Below are 19692 nucleotides of genomic sequence, written 5' to 3'. Positions count from 1 at the left end.
ATCCAGAGCCTAGTTATGAGGCTAGAATGCAAATGAAAAATAATCCTGATGAGATCCTGCAGGGGTTATGCATGGAAAATACAGATTGGGAAAGAGATTCAAAGGGAATTCCAAGTCACATAAGGAGGATAAATCTTACTCCTGTGGCTAAGGGATGGTATGAAATAGTGAGGAGATCTATCCTTCCTACTGGAAACGCATCTTGGGTCACAATCAAATGAGCACTCTTGACATACTGCATCTTGCATGGAGGTGAGATCAATCTTGCACAACTCATAGCCGACAGTATTCAAGAAATGGCCGATAGCACAAGCAAATCAAAAGGTCTTGGACATCCAAGCACCATCCAAAGGCTATGTGACAGAGCTAACGTAATCTTTGAAGATGAAGACACAACAAAAGTGAAGAAAGGGAAATGGATTACCAAGAAGAGCATGGAGGGAACGAATGAAGAAGAAGACCAAGAAGGGGTAGTAGCTCCTAGACAAAGGAGATCACAAAGAGAGGAAGGACGAAATCAAGCTTATGATGCCATAGATATGAGCCAATTACAAAGATCAATTGAAGAACTATCTCAGCAACTCATGCAGGCTCAACAAGGTCAAAATCAACTCATGCAGGCCCAACAGGGCCAAAATCAGGAGGGCCAAGAGAGATATCTAGAGCCCCATCCAGAATTCATGGAGCAATTCTTGAAAGAAAAAGAAGAACGAGAAGCTTGGCAGCATCAAATGGAGGAAAAACAAGAGAAATGGGAGCAACAAATGATGACTCAGCAGCAAGAATTTCAAGCACAGATTCTTGAAGGGCAAAAAGAGCAATACAAAGAATTCAAAGAATCATATGATAAGCTGTATTTTAGTCAAGCTAAAGCAGAGGAATATAGTCACAACCTGTATCAATGGAAGAATGTTCATCATACCATGGGAGAAGTTAGACACGTACAAAGAGTGGAGTATGATGAAAACATGCAAGCAAGGTTGGAATACTTGACCCACAATTTGCCAACACTCAATCCTGAGATCAAGCCATTTGAACAATGCCCTGAATTCTTAGCCAAGCAACAAGCAAAATCTCATCAATACACTGAGTCAACCTTTAACAGATTGGAAGATTTTGGGCTCAAAGGACTCCTAGATTCTGTTTGGGGTAGAAGATGTCCTGGTGAAGAGATCCGAGATTACTCCAAGACAGGGAAGAGAAAGAAGAAGAAGGGAGAATCAAGCAGCAGCCATGACCATTAGAAGGTGGCAAAGTTCTTTCATACTTCCTCTTTCATGTCTCTAATAAGGAGATGCATGTCTGAAACATGATATGCCTCCATCATTTATTTCTTTTACTTTATGCATTTTCTGTTCTTTGCTTTTCATTTCAGTTAGTTAATAAATAGCTAGAAAAATGATAAGTCTGCACAATGCTTGTTATCTATCACTTAGCTTGAAAATTGTTTTGTTTCCCATATGCTTGAATAAAAGAGTTTGGTTTGAATTGAAAAGTAAAATATCCAATGTTGCATAAGTATGAATGGAAGTTGGTGGTGGTATATATGTTTGATTAAATGCATAACTCATGAAATAATTGTTGCATAATATCATTCTCATTTATGTGTGAGTTAGCTTGCTGTTACAAAGATTCTTATCAAGAATGAAACAACCTTGGTAACAAAAACAGAAAGAAAAGGGAAAGAAAAAGCCAAAATGGCAAGAAAAACAAAGAATAAAGGTTGGACACCAATAGCTTGAACCTTAGGACATATGCCTGTGGTGTTCTTGTACTAAGATCTGCTTGGATGAGTAAATTCTAAGGGGTATTTTAAAACCCGGTCACTTAGATCAACTGATTTGGGATGGCCAATTGAAAATCCACAATAAAGAGCAACTTAGATACAGAACATTTAGTTATCCAAAGAGATGCTGGGTATCAATGATCCTAGGAAGAATTAGTGAGCCATGTGTCTGTGGTGGAAAGATGTTGAGCAAAAAGAAAAGAAAATAAAGCCAAAGGCTATGCTGCAGCATTTGACACCCAACCTCTAAAAAAATAATAAGCTTGTTAAGCATTATAAGCCAAGAAAAGTTAGCAAGGGAGGAATCAAAAAGTGAGTCTTATAACAGCAAGTTTAGCAAACCTTTGATGCAAAATGTATATCATGTAACAAGAACAATAACTTGAGTTATCATTGTCTGCATAAATGCCCCATAGATCAAGTTCTGCTATCTGCATAATAAGGATAAGTATCCTTTTCTTATTCATTCCATTTACTCTTAGTTTTGATGCTTGCTTGGGGACAAGCAAGGTTTAAGTTTGGTGTTGTGATGACAAGTCATCATATACCCATTTTTCAAGCTAATTTCACTTGTTTTGTTAGCATTTATGCACTTTCTTGCATCCTAAGTAAGTGATTTGGAGTGAAAATGCATAACTTTTCTAAATCAAGCAACCACCATGAAATTAATGATAAATCATGAGGTTTAAGCTAATTTTAATTGAATTTTAATTGATTTATAAACCTCTTGAATTTAGTGATACTTGGAGTGGTTGTTTTGGTTTATTGTAGGTGAAGAAAAGAAAAGAAAAGGAAAAGCGTGGCCTAAGAAGTGTAGCCTAAGGAAAGGAAAGCGTGGCCAAAGCAATATGAAGCGTGCCGCATGCAAGGGGGAGGCAACATTGCCCTCCACAAGGGCACACTGCCCTCTAGGAGGGCAACATAAGAGAACCAAGAAGAGAAGGCAACTCTGCCCTGCCCACTACAAGGGCAGAGCACAAAATGTGCCTTGAGACCAAGAGGAAGAGAACCTTGCCCTGCCCTTGTGGAGGGCAGTATCGGGCTCTCCAAGGAAAGAAATCAAAGGAAAAATGCCTATGATGCATGCTACAAGGATCGAACAAGGAACCATGAGGAAGCTAGGACTTAAGGATGAGTGCCGTGCCAAGAAACCAAGGAAATTATGGTAGCGTGTGCTTCCTCCGTGTTTCGAACACGGGACAAGCAATGTGAGAACTCTGCCCTGCCCTTGGCGCGGGCAGGGCAGCATTTGGATTGGCGCACGATCCTGGCGCATCACGCACGATCCTGGCGCACCAACTCTCGTCCCTGGCAGCATCTGGCGCATCAACTCTCGTCCCTGGCAGCATCTGGCAGCACCAAAATTTCCTGCCCTGCCCTCCGCGAGGGCAGGGCAGCATCCTATGCACCAAGCTCAATTCTGGCGCACCAACTTTGGATTCTGGCAGCACCAGGGCAGCGTTTGACGCACCAGGACGCACCACAACGCACCATGCCGCACCAGCTTGCACCACGGACGCACCACCATGCACCAATTTTCTGCCCTGCCCTCCACAAGGGCAGGGCAGCCTCCTGGAACAACATTTTGGGCCAAAAATTCAAATTAAAAATCCATTTGAATTCATTTCTTCACCAAATCAAAAGCCCATCCAAATCCAAAAATCCAAGAATAGAAAGTGTATAAATAGAAGCTAGTTTGATGTAATTAGAACCTTTTTTTTTACCACTTTTACCTTTACTTTTGAATTTTACTTTCACCTTTCTTTTGAGCTTTGGCAATTGTTCTTGGGTGACTTTACTGAGAATTCTGAGAATTGGGGAGGAGAATTGATCTCTCTTCTTCCTCATTCTTGCCTGAGCACTTCTAATTTTCTGTTTCTGAGTTTTGGGTGTGAGAAATTGAGGAAATTCTGTCTCAATTCCCATTCAAATTCTCTTCAATTCTCTTTCTGCATAATTGAATCTATTTACATTCTCTTTACTGCTTTCTTCTTCTAATTCTTGTCAATTGCTTTGTTAAGTTGGATCTAGGAAGGCAAATAGAGATCTAGGCTCTGCTACCTAGTCTCTTGAGACCTGAGACCCAATTTTACTTTTGGTTCTTCTGTGAACCTCTGCTGCACTTTATTTCCTTTCTGTCTGAATGCTTATTGCTTCTGATTCAATTTTTGCTCCCTTGATTGTTGCAATTTACTTTCTCTCTGTTTAGATTCTACAATCCCAGTCCTCAATTCCCTTTTATATTCAAGCCATTTATCTTTCTTGCCATTTAAGTTACTGCAATTTACATTTCTTGCACTTTAAGTTTCAGTCATTTACTTTCTTGTTCTTTAAGATTCTGCAAATTTACTTTCCTGTTCTTTAATTTACTGCACTTTTCCCTTCCCCCTTTACATTTACTGTCATTTACTTCTTGTTAAACACAAATCACTCAACCAAAACTTGATTCGCTTGACTAAATCACCCACTAAACTAAAATTGCTCAATCCTTCAATCCCTGTGGGATCGACCTCACTCATGTGAGTTATTATTACTTGATGCGACCCGGTACACTTGCCGGTGAGTTTTGTGTTGGATCGTTTTCCACAAATCAGAAGTCCTATCCTAGTTATCCTTATCAATTGTGATGAGAATTGGACTTTTCTCCCACTTTGTTAACCTCTAACTATGAAGGTAAGTCAAGTGAATGAATTAATTCGAATCCTCAAGTCCCAGTCTTTCCTTGGGAAAAGTTAGAGTTATTGGATCTCGAATTAATTCTTGAAGAATTCCAATTTTTGGTCAACAATGAGTTTGATAATTCAAGAGTCACCAATAAATCAACCAGAGCCAAAAGGTAGAAAAATCTAAATTATTTATATCATAAATAAGAGAAACAAATCATAGATCTGAAAATACCTCAAATAATATTTATTAAGAAAATCATAACATGAATGTCATTAAGCCAAATTGGCAACATATATAATTAAAAATAAGAGAAGTCAAAATAAAGGAATATTAAACCTGGAGCTCAGAAGAATTATAAGTTGAAATAATAATAAATCCTAAACCCTTTAAGAGGAATTCTAATCCTAAATCCTAAGAGAGAGGAGAGAACCTCTCTCTCTAAAAACTACATCTAAACTATGAAAAGTGAATTATGAGAGCCTCTTGAGTCTCTGCATGTTCCCTGACTTTAATCTATGTTTCTGGGCCAAAAACTGGGTTGAAATGCGGCCCAGAATCTGTGCCAGCGACTTTGTTAATTCTGCAGATCGCGCACGTCACGCGTCCACGTCGTCCACGCGTTCGCGTCACTTAGCATTTCTCGGACCACGCGTGCACGTCGTCCACGCTTTCGCGTCGTTCGTGCAGCTTCCAATCCGCGCGGTAGCGTCAGGCACGTGAACGCGTCACTCTGATTTCTTCCATTTTGCGCAGTCGCATGAGCCATGCGACCGCGTGACTTCTCGCTGGTCATCTCCTCAATTCCTTGTGTTCCTTCCATTTTTGCACGCTTCCTCTTTATTCTCTAAGCCATTCCTGCCCTATGAAACCTGAAACACTTAACACACAGATCAAGGCATCGAATGGTAATAAGAGAGGATTAAGATTAGCTAAATTAAGATTAAAGAAGAATGTTTTCAATCATAGAACTAAACTAGGAAGGAATTGTAAAATCATGCAAATTTTATGAATAAGTGGGTGAAAAGCTTGATAAAACTACTCAATTAAATACAATATAAACCATAAAATAATGGTTTATCAACACCCAAGAGCTGTCTTGTGTGTCCTTAGCACTTGAATTAGTGCTTCCTCTTCCTGTGACTCTAAGGTAGAGCTTATGATTATAGGAAAGGTATCACCTAGGGGTGTTCGCGGTGCGGTTTGGTTCAGTTTTTGAGAGAAAAGCCATCCGATCCAATCGCTTTATTAAACTACGGTTCGGTTTGGTTCGGTTTTTTATTTAAGCCATCCGAACCAAACCAAACCAATTAAAATCGGTTTGGTTTGGTTCGGTTTGTTCGGTTTTTTCAGTCAATTCAAAAAAAATATTACCATACTATTTCACAAAGTCATAACATTGAAATCGACAAATACAAATACACAATAGCTAACAAAGTCTTTGATCCAATGAAATTTAAGACAAAAGGAATTCAAATATAATAATTAAAAAAATGGGACACAAATTGTAGGGACCTTGCTAAATTCTATGGTGACTTGGGAGAAGATGATGCAATAGACCTACTTCTTGCAATTGAAAGAATGGGAAGATTTTGCTAAACGCTGCTTCTCGGCGGAGGTGGTTTTTACACTGACGGTGGTTGGGCTGTTGTCCATCTGAAAGAATGAAGTCTATCAGATATAAAACACTCAGCAAGAAAATCTCATACATGGCAAGGTACCAACTGCAAGCTACTAAAGCTATAAAGGAACAATAACTTGCATTTTTTACCCCATAATTCTGATTTTGTGAGCCAAGACAACTATCTTCCAAACAAAGAAATAAGATAGGAAATGAAAGGAATAAGAATTTAATTAGAATAGAAAGAAAGCACTCACCATGAATGAAAGAAGCCCTGTGAGTATGCTGCATTGGTAAATTAAAAAGTTCAATATAGACCATTAGAAAGCTGTATAGAAAAGTAACCAACATCTACAACTACTCTCAGATACAGGTTACTTGTGTAAAAGCATATAACCACAATCCAAACGTTAAATGAATAGATTAGAAAACAAATCACATAATGAAATATCATAACTAAAATCAATCTGACCTTGAAACAGACCACATAGGATTCCAACTTTCAGGATGAACTGCAGGAGCAGGAGCAGCAAAACACAGAAATATTAAATAAAAATCAGTATCTCATAATATTGACTGACTTGTACTATACCAGATAAAAGAACTTACAATCACTGAACCAGCAAATGCATATTTCAGGGATACTATCACCGATACTATACCAGATAAAAGAACTTACAATCACCGATACTATCACCTTCTCCCAGAAATGCATATTTCAGGGATGGTGGTAATGGTTTGAGCTCAGGTTTGGGAGGTTTCTCCTCTTCTTGAGGGATTTTCAGAGGTTCTATTATTCTCTCTGGTTCCTCCAAATCAGGCTGAGCATCTTTAAAGATATCCTCTAGCTCTTATTTGAGACTCTCAGTCATATTGACCTCTTTTACCAGAGAGTCAATAATATCAATGCTCATGCAGTCGTTTGGTGTGTCTGGATGCTGCATAGCTTTAACAACATTCAACTTAAACTCGTCCTCATTGACTCTCAGGGTTACTTCCCCTTTTTGGACATCAATGAGGGTTTGTCCAGTTGCTAGGAAAGGTCTTCCTAGAATGAGAGTTGCACTCTTGTGCTCCTCCATTTCCAACACCACAAAGTCAGTGAGAAAAGCAAAGGGCCCAATCTTGACAATCATGTCTTCAATCACGCCTAATAAGTATTTAATGGAGCCATCAGTAAGTTGGAGACATATCCGGGTTGGTTTGACTTCTTCAATCAAACCAAGCTTTCTGATAGTAGATGCAGGTATTAGGTTGATACTTGCCCCAAGATCACATAGAGCTTGCTTGGTACAAGTACCCTCTAATGTGCATGGTATCATGAAGCTTCCGGGATCTTTAAGCTTTTCTGGTAAGCTTTTCAGAATGACTGCACTGCATTCTTCAGTGAGGTAAACTTTTTCAGTTTCTCTCCAATCTTTCTTATGACTTAAGATCTCTTTCATAAACTTAGCATAAGAGGGTATTTGCTCAAGTGCCTCTGCAAACAGAATCTTTATTTCAAGAGTCCTAAGATAGTCTGCAAAGCGGGCAAATTGCTTATCATGTTCTGCTTGGTGGAGTTTCTGAGGGTAAGGCATTTTGGCTTTGTATCCCTCAACCTTAGTTGCTGCAGGTTTATTACCTACAGATGTGGGTTGAGAAGCCTTTTCAGAAGGGTTGCTATCAGCACTTGTATGTGTTTGATCCCCCAATGGCATTTGAATGCCAGGGGTGAAAGCTGCAATGGCGTTAGACGCCAACTCCTTACCTGTTTTTGGCGTCTGAACGCCAGAACTGAGCTTCCTTTGGGAATTCAACGCCAACTCCTTGCCTGTTTCTGGCATTTGAACGCCAGAATTGAGCATGGGTTGGGCATTTAATGACAGCTCTCCACCCTTTTCTGGTGTTTGAAAGCCAGAATTATTCCTCTCTGGGCTCTTATTGTCCTTAGAGGGATTTTGGGTAGCAGTTTGTTCATTTCTTGGCTTCCTGCTGCCTTGAAGTGAGGTATTTAATATTTTTCCACTTCTTAATTAAACTACTTGGCACTCTTCTGTTATTTGTTTTGATAACTATTGTTCTGTTTGCTTCATCTGCACTTCCATATTCATATTAGTCATTCTTGTTTCTTGCAATATCTCCTTGAATTTGGCTAGCGGTTTTGTTAGAAAATCTAATTGCTTATTGAATTCAGTAACTTGTTCTACAGGCATGAGTTCAGTAGTTACTGTTTTAGCCTCTTCTTTTATGGAAGATTCACTGCTTAGGTACAGATGCTGATTTCTGGCAACTGTATCAATGAGCTCTTGAGCTTCATCAATTGTCTTTCTCATGTGGATAGATCTACCAGCTGAGTGGTCTAGAGAAATTTGAGCTTTCTCTGTAAGCCCATAGTAGAAGATGTCTAACTGCACCCACTCTAAAAACATTTAAGAGGGGCATTTTCTTAGCATCTCTCTGTATCTCTCCCTAGCATCATAAAGAGATTCATTATCTCCTTGTTTAAAGCCTTGATTGCTCAACATTAGTTGTGTCATCCTTTTTGGAGGGAAATATTGATTCAAGAATTTTTCTGACAGCTGTTTCCATGTCCTTATGCTGGCCTTAGGTTGATTATTTAACCACCTCTTAGCTTGGTCTTTTACAGCAAATGGAAATAGTAACAATCTGTAGACATCCTGATCTACCTCCTTATCATGTACTGTGTCAGCAATTTGTAAAAACTGTGCCAGAAACTCCGTAGGTTCTTCTTGTGGAAGACCGGAATACTGGCAATTTTGCTGCACCATGATAATGAGCTGAGGATTCAGCTCAAAGCTACTAACTCCGATGGAGGATATGCAGATACTACTCCCATATGAAGCAGTAGTGGGGTTAGCATATGACCTCAGAGTCCTTCTGGACTGTTCATTTCCACTTAGGTCCATGATAGAGAAAGGGAGATGATGTAGATTTATTTTATTTGTTTTATTATATAAGAAAAATAATTTTCAAAATAATAAAATAAAATAAAATAAAAACTAAAATAAAAAACTAAAAATAAAATTTAAAAAATATTTTAAAATTTTTCGAAAAAGTGAGGAGAGAGAGAGTGGTTAGGATATTTTTTTGAAAAAGATATGATTTTTTTTAAAAAATTTAAAAGGATAAGATTTGAAAAATTTTGAAATTGAAATCTGAATTTTTATGAGAAGTTTCAAAAAAAATTATTTAAATATAGTTAAAAAAATAATTTTTTTATTTTGATTTTTGAATTTTATTATGAAAGAGAAAAACACACAAATGACACAAGACTTAAATTTTTTAAATCCAATGCTCCTTGTTTTCGAAAATTTTGGAGAGAAAACACAAAGGCACACCAAACTTAAAAATTTTAAGATCAAAACACAAGGAAGACTCAAGAACACTTTGAAGACTCACAAGAACAACAAGAACAAAAGATAGAACACCAAACTTAAAATTTTTAGAAAACCACAATAAATTTTCGAAAATTAAAGAAAATTAACAAGAGAACACCAAACTTAAAGTTTGGCTCAAGATTTAATCAAAGAAAAATTATTTATGAAAAAGATTTTAAAAAGAAGATACCCAATTACCCAGAACACAAGCCAACGCTCTAGCCAATTGAGCTATAAATGTAATGTGTTTTAAAGAGGTATTTTTAATAATTAAAAATATTTTTTTGAAAACTAATATTTTAAAAAAGCACAAGAAAAACAAGAAGAGACACAAAACAAGACAAATCAAAGATCAAACAAGAGAAATTGACAAGAACAATTTGAAGATCAAGGAAAAACAAAGAACATGCAATTCAAAAATTGAAAAACAAAGAAAAGCATGAAATTGACACCAAACTTAAAATATGAAACTAAATTCAAACAAAAGACTCCAAGAAAAATTAAAAACTAATAGAGAAAAATAATATTTTTGAAAGATTTTTAAAAGGAATAATAGAAGATGCAATCCTAGTGACTCTAAACAAAAAGACAAATTTTTCCTAATCTAAGTAACAAGATAAACCGTCAGTTGTTCAAACTCGAACAATCCCCGGCAATGGCGCCAAAAACTTGGTGCACGAAAATTACACTCACACTATATAATTCCGCACGACTAACCAGCAAGTGCACTGAGTCGTCCAAGTAATACCTTACGTGAGTAAGGGTCGAATCCCACGGAGATTGTTGGCTTGAAGCAAGCTATGGTTATCTTATTATTCTTAGTTAGGATACCAATAGGGTTCTTTAGTTTCAATTGTAAAAAGTGAAAGGGCATAAAATAAGAAATTGTTACGCGATAATGGACAATATGTTGGAGTTTTGGAGATGCTTTGCCTTCTGAATCCCTGCAACATAATGCTTTCTTACTTTCAAACATGCAAGGCTCCTTCCATGGCAAGCTGTATGTAGGGCATCACCATTGTCAATGGCTACTTCCCATCCTCTCAGTAAAAATGGTCCAAATGCTCTGTCACAGCATGGCTAATCATCTGTCGGTTCTCGATCATGTCGGAATAGGATCCATTGATCCTTTTGCGTCTATCACTACGCCCAACACTCGCGAGTTTGAAGCTCGTCACAGTCATCCAATCCCTGAATCCTACTCGGAATACCACAAACAAGGTTTAGACTTTCCGGATTCTCAAGGATGCTGCCAATGGATTCTAGCTTATACCACAAAGACTCTGATTAAGGAATCTAAGAGATATTCATTCAATCGAAGATAGAATGGAGGTGGTTGTTAGGCATGCATTCATAGATTGAGAATGGTTATGAGTGTCACGGATCATCACCTTCTTCACATTGAAGTGCAAATGAACATCTTAGATAGGAACAAGCGTGTTTGAATAGAAAACAAAAATAATTGCATTAATTCATCGAGACGCTGCAGAGCTCCTCACCCCCAACAATAGAGTTTAGAGACTCATGCCGTCAAAAAGTACAAAGTTCAGATCTAAAAATGTCATGAGGTACAAAATAAGCCTCTAAAAGTTGTTTAAATACTAAACTAGTAACCTAGGTTTATAGAAAATGAGTAAACTAAGATGGATAGTGCAGAAATCCACTTCTGGGGCCCACTTGGTGTGTGCTAGGGCTGAGACTTAAGCTTCTCATGTGCCTGGGCTGTTTCTGGAGTTAAACGTTAGGTTGTAACCTGTTTCTGGCATTTAACTCCAACTTGCAACCTGTTTCTGGTGTTCAACGCTAGAATGCAACATGGAACTGGCGTTAAACACCAGTTTACGTCATTTATCTTCACGCAAAGTATGAACTATTATGTATTGCTGGAAAGCCCTGGATGTCTAATTTCCAACCCAATTGAGAGCGGGCCAATTGGATTCCTATAGGTCCAAAAAATCAATTCCGAGTGCAAGAAGGTCAGAATCCAACAACATCAGCAGTCCTTTTTCAGCCTGAATCAGATTTTTGCTCAGCTCCCTCAATTTCAGCCAAAAAATACATGAAATCACAGAAAAACACACAAACTCATAGTAAAGTCCAGAAATATGAATTTTGCCTAAAAACTAATAAAAATATACTAAAAACTAACTAAAACATACTAAAATCTGTATGAAATTAGCCCCAAAAAGCGTATAAAATATCCGCTCATCAAGGAGCAGCTCCTGGGCTTTCAAACGCCAGTGCAGAGAAGCAGGGAATCAAGATTCCCTAGCCTCTCAGGATCAGTAGGTCCCTAATGATTGGATTTTTGACGGCTTAGAATTTCACAAATGAATTCTCGTTGCAAGTATAGTTTCTAAACCAATCACTAATCCTTTCATACAAAAAGTTGTTTGTCACTAAAACAAACCCCTAAAATTTATAAACCGAAGTATTCAAACCTCGGGTCGTTCTCCCTAGGAATTACAATAAAGTGTCTTGTTATTGGTTATGAGTTATTTTGGGGTTTTGGATAAGAAGCATGAAAAGTAAATGGCAATGAAAATAAACTAACAACTGTAAAAGGCTCTTGGCAAAGTATGAAAATTAGAAGTCCTATCCTAGTTATCCTTCTCAATTGTGATGAGAATTGTTCATTGCTACCACTTAGTTAACCCTTACTAAATAAAGGAAAGTCAAGTGGATGAATTGACTTGAGCCACAAGTCCTAGCCAACTCCCAAGGAAAGACTAGCTTTAGTGCACTCCAAACCAATTAGCAATCTCTCCAATTACCAATCAACAAAGGAATTAGATAACTCAAGTGTCACTAATTACTCTACCTAGACCAAGAGGAACAAAATCTACACTAAAACTAAAAGAGACATTTCAACAAACACATAAAGTGCAATAGAAGTAAACATTATTAAATGCAAGAATTAAAGGAATCTATAACTACAAAAACAAGAGATAAACAATGGAAGAGCAAAGAAGACACATTTATTATGAATTACCTGTTATTGAATTGGAAGAATGTAGAAGGAACAATACTAGATCTACAACAAAATATAAGAACAACATAAAGGAAATTATAACAAAAGAATAGAAGAAGATGAATGTAGCAGCAAAGAATTGAGAGATAGAAGTAGAAGAAGATGAATTAAAATCTAGATCTAAGAACTAAACCTAATCCTAATCCTAATTCTAGAGAGAAGTGAGAGCTTCTCTCTCTAGAAACTAACTTCTAGAACTACTAAACTATGCTAATGGTAACTAACTTGTCCATCCCTCTTCAATCCTTGGCTTAAATAGGATCAGAAATGAGTTGGATTGGGCCCACAAGGCTTGTAAATTCGCTAGCCACGAGTTTGCATGAAGTGAAGCACGTGCACCAATGGCGCGTACGTGTACAGTGCGTGTACGCGTCCTTATACATATAGAAACTATAGCAAATCTTATATCGTTTCGAAGCCCCGAATGTTAGCTTTCCAACCCAACTGAAACCGCATCATTTGGACCTCTGTAGCTCAAGTTATGGTCAATTAAGTGCGAAGAGGTCGGCTTGACAGCTTTTGCGTTTCCTTTATTTCTTCATGAGTTCTCCATTTCTACATGCTTTTCCTTCTTTCCCTTGGTCCAATCCTTGCCTCCTAAATCTGAAATCACTTAGCAAACATATCAAGTCATCTAATGGAACCAAAGAGAATTAGATTTAGCTATTTTAAGTCCTAAAAAGCATGTTTTCACTCTTAAGCACAATTAAAGGAGAAGTTATAAAACCATGCTATTTCAATGGATAAATGTGGGTAAAAGGTTATAAAATTCCCTAAATCAAGCACAAGATAAACCCTACAAATGGGATTTATCAACCTCCCCACACTTAAACCAAGCATGTCCTCATGCTTAAACTAAGAATGAAGCAAAGGGTATGGCATTTATTCAATGGAACTAACTAAATGTGCGATGCAATCTACCTATATGCAACTATCTAAATGAATGCAATTGCTTGGTCAAAATAAATCAATTCCCAAGAAGCATATATGCACATGGGCTAAGGACTAGCAAGTCTAATCCAAAGTTGAATTGAGTTATTAAATATTTTTACAAACTTGCATGAGAAGAGATGATCGTAGGTGGAAACATGTAATTGAGCATCAAACCCTCACCGGATGTATTTGCACTCTATTCGCTCAAGTGTTTAGGATTGATTCTCTCAATTCTCCCTAATCATGCTTTCTAAGATTTGTTCTTCTTCTAACAATCAACATATATTTTATGCATGCATACATCTATCATGAGGTCTTTTCTTTGGTTGTAATGGGGCTAGGGTCAAGGTAGGATGCATATTTGGTCAAGTGAGCTTGAAATTTGAATCTTTGATAAGCTTAAACATCCCACCTAACCTATGACATCCTATACAATATCAAAGCTAAACTAACTACCCATTTCTCACTTTTTCGCATACTCATGCATTTTCTTTTCATTTCACAACACTCATGCATTGATTTTATTGAGCTACACTTTGCTTTGGGGCATTTTTGTCCCCTTTTTATTTCTTCCTTTTTCTTCTTTTTCTTTCTTTTTCTATTCTTTCTTTTTTTCTTTTCCATATTATTTTTCTTTTCTTTTTCTTTCATTTTTCTCATTTTCCTTTTTTTTATATACAAGAACATCAATGTATAAGGTCTATACATTTGATCAATACATGAGCATGTACCCAATTTCCAATATTTTCAATAAAAATACAAAACTACCTTTTATCACCCAATGTCCCAAGGTTTCCACACTTGAATGATACTCACACACACTTGCCTAAGCTAATCAAAGATCCAAATTAAGGACATTTATTGTTTTCCGCTTTAGGCTTGTAATGTGCTAAAATTAAGAACAAGTGGGTTAATCGTAGGCTCAAATTTGGCTAACGATGGAAGATAAAAGGTAAGGCTTTTTGGGTAAGTAAGCTCAATGAAATGATGGCCTCAATCATATAAATGCATGAATACACAAAATAATGGACATAAAGAATCAAACAAATCAAAGATTACAATCATAGAAAGAGAATAATGCACACAAGAAGGAAAATAAGCGGTTATAAGATGTAACCACACCATTAGGCTCAAATCTCACTTGCTTGTGTTCTTAGCTCAAAAACATGATCCACAATATATATAATTCAAGCAAGTTCTATGAAAGGTTTTCACTCAAATCAATTAGTGTGCCCTATAGATAGAAATTTTGAAAAATTTCATTATTTTGACTAAGCTTATTGTGTATACATATGCAAAACTAAGAAAATGCAAGTAAAAATCCTAAAATCCTAGAATGAAATGCAAAAGTGTTGGGATTAGAATTTTGTCACCCAAAATCGCCGACCGGTCGGACGACCTCCCCACACTTAAAACTTTGCACCGTCCTCGGTGCACTCAAAGATGAGTAAGGGGGTACAGCGACTTTCCGAGTTGCTGTGTGTTCTTAGTCTTGCTTCCATGTTTGCTTGTGGTGCATTCGTCATGAAAAACAAAAATATAACACCATAAGATGAGAAGATATAAAAGCAAGGAAGCATACATTGTTGGAATGAGGAACTAATCACTAAAAATGAGTAAGTGGATTAGTGTGACATGAATGACAAATAAGTGTGTGAATTCTAAATTGCGCGGTTTAGAACATGCATTAGCCTAAAAGTTATGTCACAAAAGAAGCATGCACTTTACTCATTCTAGTATGCTTGAGATGCTTTAAGTGAACTTGTAAGGTAAAACAAGCATTAAAGAAGCATGAAAGCATGCAAGCTAAGCCTATAGATGCATATGTTCATGAAATACAATGCATTAAGGTAAATGCACAACATCATCCATCAAGAGGTTGCCTAATCACAGAATAAGGCTCAAATCACATGGTGGCCAAATCATGCAACTCATCACTTGGTATTCTTAAAAGGTAAGCATGAAAAACTCAAAACCAAGTAGCAAAATATAACCTCAATTAAATAGTCCAACAAAGATTATCGAAAAACATTCATGCTAAAATAGCATTTAGGCAATAAGAGGCAACAATGTGTAGTAAACAAGATCAATAAGCCAACACTTATAATGAAAATGGAGAAAATAAAATGAAAACTAAACTAAAGCTATCTAACAAACTAACTAACTAACTAATTAACTAACTAAAATAAATGGTTATCCATGGTGTTTGGAAGTGTTGGATGAGGGGTAGAAGAAGGGAAGAAGAAAGGAGAAGGAAAGAAATGGAAAGAGGAGAAGAAGAGAAATGGATGGAAGAAAGGACATCCACGCGTACGCACGCATGGCGCGCGCGCGTCGATGGCTTATTTCGAGTGTGGCGCGTACGCGTCATGTGCGCGTGCGCGCAAATAGGTTTGTGCCTCAGACCCAATTTCCGCACAGTGCAGGCCTAACTCTCGGGTCAAGGTGTGGGAGGTGGAACTTCTCAGTCCACGCGTACGCGTGCATGGCGCGCTCGCGTGGATGGTCCAAAACGCTTGATGCACGCGTACACACGCAGTGCGCGTACGCGTGGATGGTGCTCTGTTTTTTTTTCAAAAATTTTTGCTATGTTTTTGCACCAATCCAAGCATTCCAAACCTCCAAACAGCTACCAAAATACCATAAAACCTTATTTAACATACTAAACTACCAATTAGACTCATTAAAACAATCAAAACAAGAAATTAAACTAATTCTACCAATATGTACAAAAGAGAAAATGAAAGGATTTTACCATGGTGGAGTGTCTCCCACCTAGCACTTTTGTTTATTGTCCTTAAGTTGGACTTATGGGGAGCTTCTCTCAAGGTGGCTTGTGCTTGTACTCATCTTGGAACTTCCACCAATGCTTGGACTTCCAATAAGCTCCATCATTCAAGATTAATATCTCCAAGCTTTGATGGAGTTCTTCACAAACCATGGGCTCCCAATGTTGATCCTCATGTGTTCCCGGATCCCATATTTTGTCTTCACACCCATCTCCAAGTTGATTATCATTAATCCATGTGGGTGGTGAGCAAGGTGAATTCTCAACAAAGTGACCAAACATCCTTCTAGACCCATGTACTCTAGTTATACACCAACCTTTGCTATCAAGCTTTGGACATGTGACCATAATGAACCTAGGATGATGCTTCCAACCACTAACCATCTCCTTTTTACTCTTAAAGCCACAAATATATCTAAGTTGACCATCCGTTTCAAGCAAACCATATTCAAGGGGAATAATAAAGCTTGAGTATAAGGAATTTACCCACTTGAATGAGAGAGTGGATGGTGGTGGCTTGGGGAGAGGTATTTCCAATGTGCTAGTAAGCTCCACTCCCTTGTTTTCATCCTTGATTGCCTCCACCTTTTCACAAACTTCTTCATTCTCAATCCTTTGTTCATCAACTTCATCTAACTCTTCTCCATCACTCATGTCATAAATGGGAGGTTGAGAGAAATCTACCTCCACATCACTTTTAAATTCATTGGGGGAAGGTTCTTCAAATTCAAAGGATTCTTCACCAAGAAGATTGGATGCATGATCTTCATCACCAAGGGAACTCAATTCTTGCTTCATTCTCTCCAAGTCTTCATATAGAATATGCCTCGGAGGTTGTGCACATTCCTCCTTAACATCAAATTTACTCTTCTTGGAGGGATTTTCTTTGATTTTAGCTTCCCATGGAGGTTCCGCATCTCCTAAGTCTTCAACCACTTCTTCCTTTTCTTCAATAATCATAGGCTTCTCCAATTGTTCTAATACAAAGTGGCATTCCTCATTTTCTACCGGAGTTTCCAATCTCTCCTTCATGCTATGCTCTTTAATTGATTTTCCATATGTGACCATGGGAGTGCTTTGAGTGCTCAAGCATTGGGAGGCTAAAATGCTTACTACCTTGGTCAAGGTAGCCATAAATTCTAATGTCTCCCTTTGCATTTCTCCTTGCCCTTGAAGTATAAGGCTAAGGATTTCATCCATTGAGGATTGGAGTGGATAAGAGGGTTCATTGTCTTGGAGAAAGGGTTCATTATAGGAAGGTGGTTTTTCTTGGTAAGGTTGTGGTGTGTATTGAGGTGGTTCTTGGGAGTAGTAATCTTGGAATTGTGGTTCCATGTATGGCTCATATAGTTCAAAAGGAGGTTGGTATGGTGGGTAAGGATCATGGTCATATGGAGGTGTTTGTTAAAAATAGGCTTGTGAGTGCGGTTGAGGTTCATGTTGAGTATATGACTCAGAGGCATATGGTGGTGGTTCTTGAAAATCACAAGGAGATTCACCATAGCCATTGGATTGATATGCATACAAAAATGGCTTTTCTTCATAGTGCATTGGTGGGGGTTGTTGCCATGAAGATTGATCATATGCGCATTGCTCTTCCCACCTTTGATTGTCCCATCCTTGATACACATTCTCATTATAGTTCTTATCACCTACAACATAATTGCAACTACACTCATAGCCAAAGTGAGAATTCATGATAGTAAGAGATGGCAAAAACAAAAAATAGTAACAAATAAAGAGAACAAACTAAAAACTAACAAAGAAGCAAAAAGCAAACATATTCACAATATTCACATATATACAATAACCAATAACACAACACCATTGCAATTCCCCGGCAACGGCGCCATTTTAATGATTGGATTTTTGACGGCTTAGAATTTCACAAATGAATTCTCGTTGCAAGTATAGTTTCTAAACCAATCACTAATCCTTTCATACAAAAAGTTGTTTGTCACTAAAACAAACCCCTAAAATTTATACACCGAAGTATTCAAACCTCGGGTCGTTCTCCCTAGGAATTACAATAAAGTGTCTTGTTATTGGTTATGAGTTATTTTGGGGTTTTGGATAAGAAGCATGAAAAGTAAATGGCAATGAAAATAAACTAACAACTGTAAAAGGCTCTTGGCAAGGTATGAAAATTAGAAGTCCTATCTTAGTTATCCTTCTCAATTGTGATGAGAATTGTTCATTGCTACCACTTAGTTAACCCTTACTAAATAAAGGAAAATCAAGTGGATAAATTGACTTGAGCCACAAGTCCTAGCCAACTCCCAAGGAAAGACTAGTTTTAGTGAACTCCAAACTAATTAGCAATCTCTCCAATTACTAATCAACAAAGGAATTAGATAACTCAAGTGTCACTAATTACTCTACTTAGGCCAAGAGGAACAAAATCTACAATAAAACTAAAAGAGACATTTCAACAAACACATAAAGTGCAATAGAAGTAAACATTATTAAATGTAAGAATTAAAGGAATCTATAACTACAAAAACAAGAGATTAACAATGGAAGAGCAAAGAAGACACATTTATTATGAATTACCTCTTATTGAATTGGAAGAATGTAGAAGGAACAATACTAGATGTACAACAAAATATAAGAACAACATAAAGGAAATTACAACAAAAGAATAGAAGAAGATGAATGTAGCAGCAAAGAATTGAGAGATAGAAGTAGAAGAAGATGAATTAAAATCTAGATCTAAGAACTAAACCTAATCCTAATCCTAATTCTAGAGAGAAGTGAGAGCTTCTCTCTCTAGAAACTAACTTCTAGAACTACTAAACTATGCTAATGGTAACTAACTTGTCCATCCCTCTTCAATCCTTGGCTTAAATAGGATCAGAAATGAGTTGGATTAGGCCCACAAGGCTTGTAAATTCGCTAGCCACGAGTTTGCATGAAGTGAACCACGTGCACCAATGGCACGTACGCATACAGTGCGCATACGCGTCCTTATACGTATAGCAACTATGGCAAATCTTATATCGTTTCGAAGCCCCGGATGTTAGCTTTCCAACCCAACTAAAACCACATCATTTGGACCTCTGTAGCTCAAGTTATGTTCAATTAAGTGCGAAGAGGTCGGCTTGACAGCTTTTGCATTTCCTTTATTTCTTCATGAGTTCTCCATTTCTACATGCTTTTCCTTCTTTCCCTTGGTCCAATCCTTGCCTCCTAAATCTGAAATCACTTAGCAAACATATCAAGTCATCTAATGGAACCAAGGAGAATTAGATTTAGCTATTTTAAGTCCTAAAAAGCATGTTTTCACTCTTAAGCACAATTAAAGGAGAAGTTATAAAACCATGCTATTTCAATGGATAAATGTGGGTAAAAGGTTATAAAATCCCCTAAATCAAGCACAAGATAAACCCTACAAATGGGATTTATCAACCTCCCCACACTTAAACCAAGCATGTCCTCATGCTTAAACTAAGAATGAAGCAAAGGGTATGGCATGTATTTAATGGAACT

At 37.4% G+C, this 19692-nt stretch overlaps 1 long non-coding RNA gene across 1 annotated transcript; it reads right to left on the bottom strand.

Moving 5' to 3' along the window:
• Positions 1-6014: 6014 nt before the first annotated feature.
• Positions 6015-6626, bottom strand: LOC112794285 (uncharacterized). Its single transcript, XR_003198788.2, has 3 exons — positions 6544-6626; positions 6329-6356; positions 6015-6106 (listed from the first exon to the last, which is right to left on the bottom strand). It is a non-coding gene; the product is annotated as an uncharacterized lncRNA (long non-coding RNA).
• Positions 6627-19692: the final 13066 nt, after the last annotated feature.

This window comes from Arachis hypogaea, chromosome 4, assembly GCF_003086295.3.
Source record: "Arachis hypogaea cultivar Tifrunner chromosome 4, arahy.Tifrunner.gnm2.J5K5, whole genome shotgun sequence".
NCBI classification, from domain to species: domain Eukaryota; kingdom Viridiplantae; phylum Streptophyta; class Magnoliopsida; order Fabales; family Fabaceae; genus Arachis; species Arachis hypogaea.
This window is presented reverse-complemented; position numbering and strand designations above follow the sequence as displayed.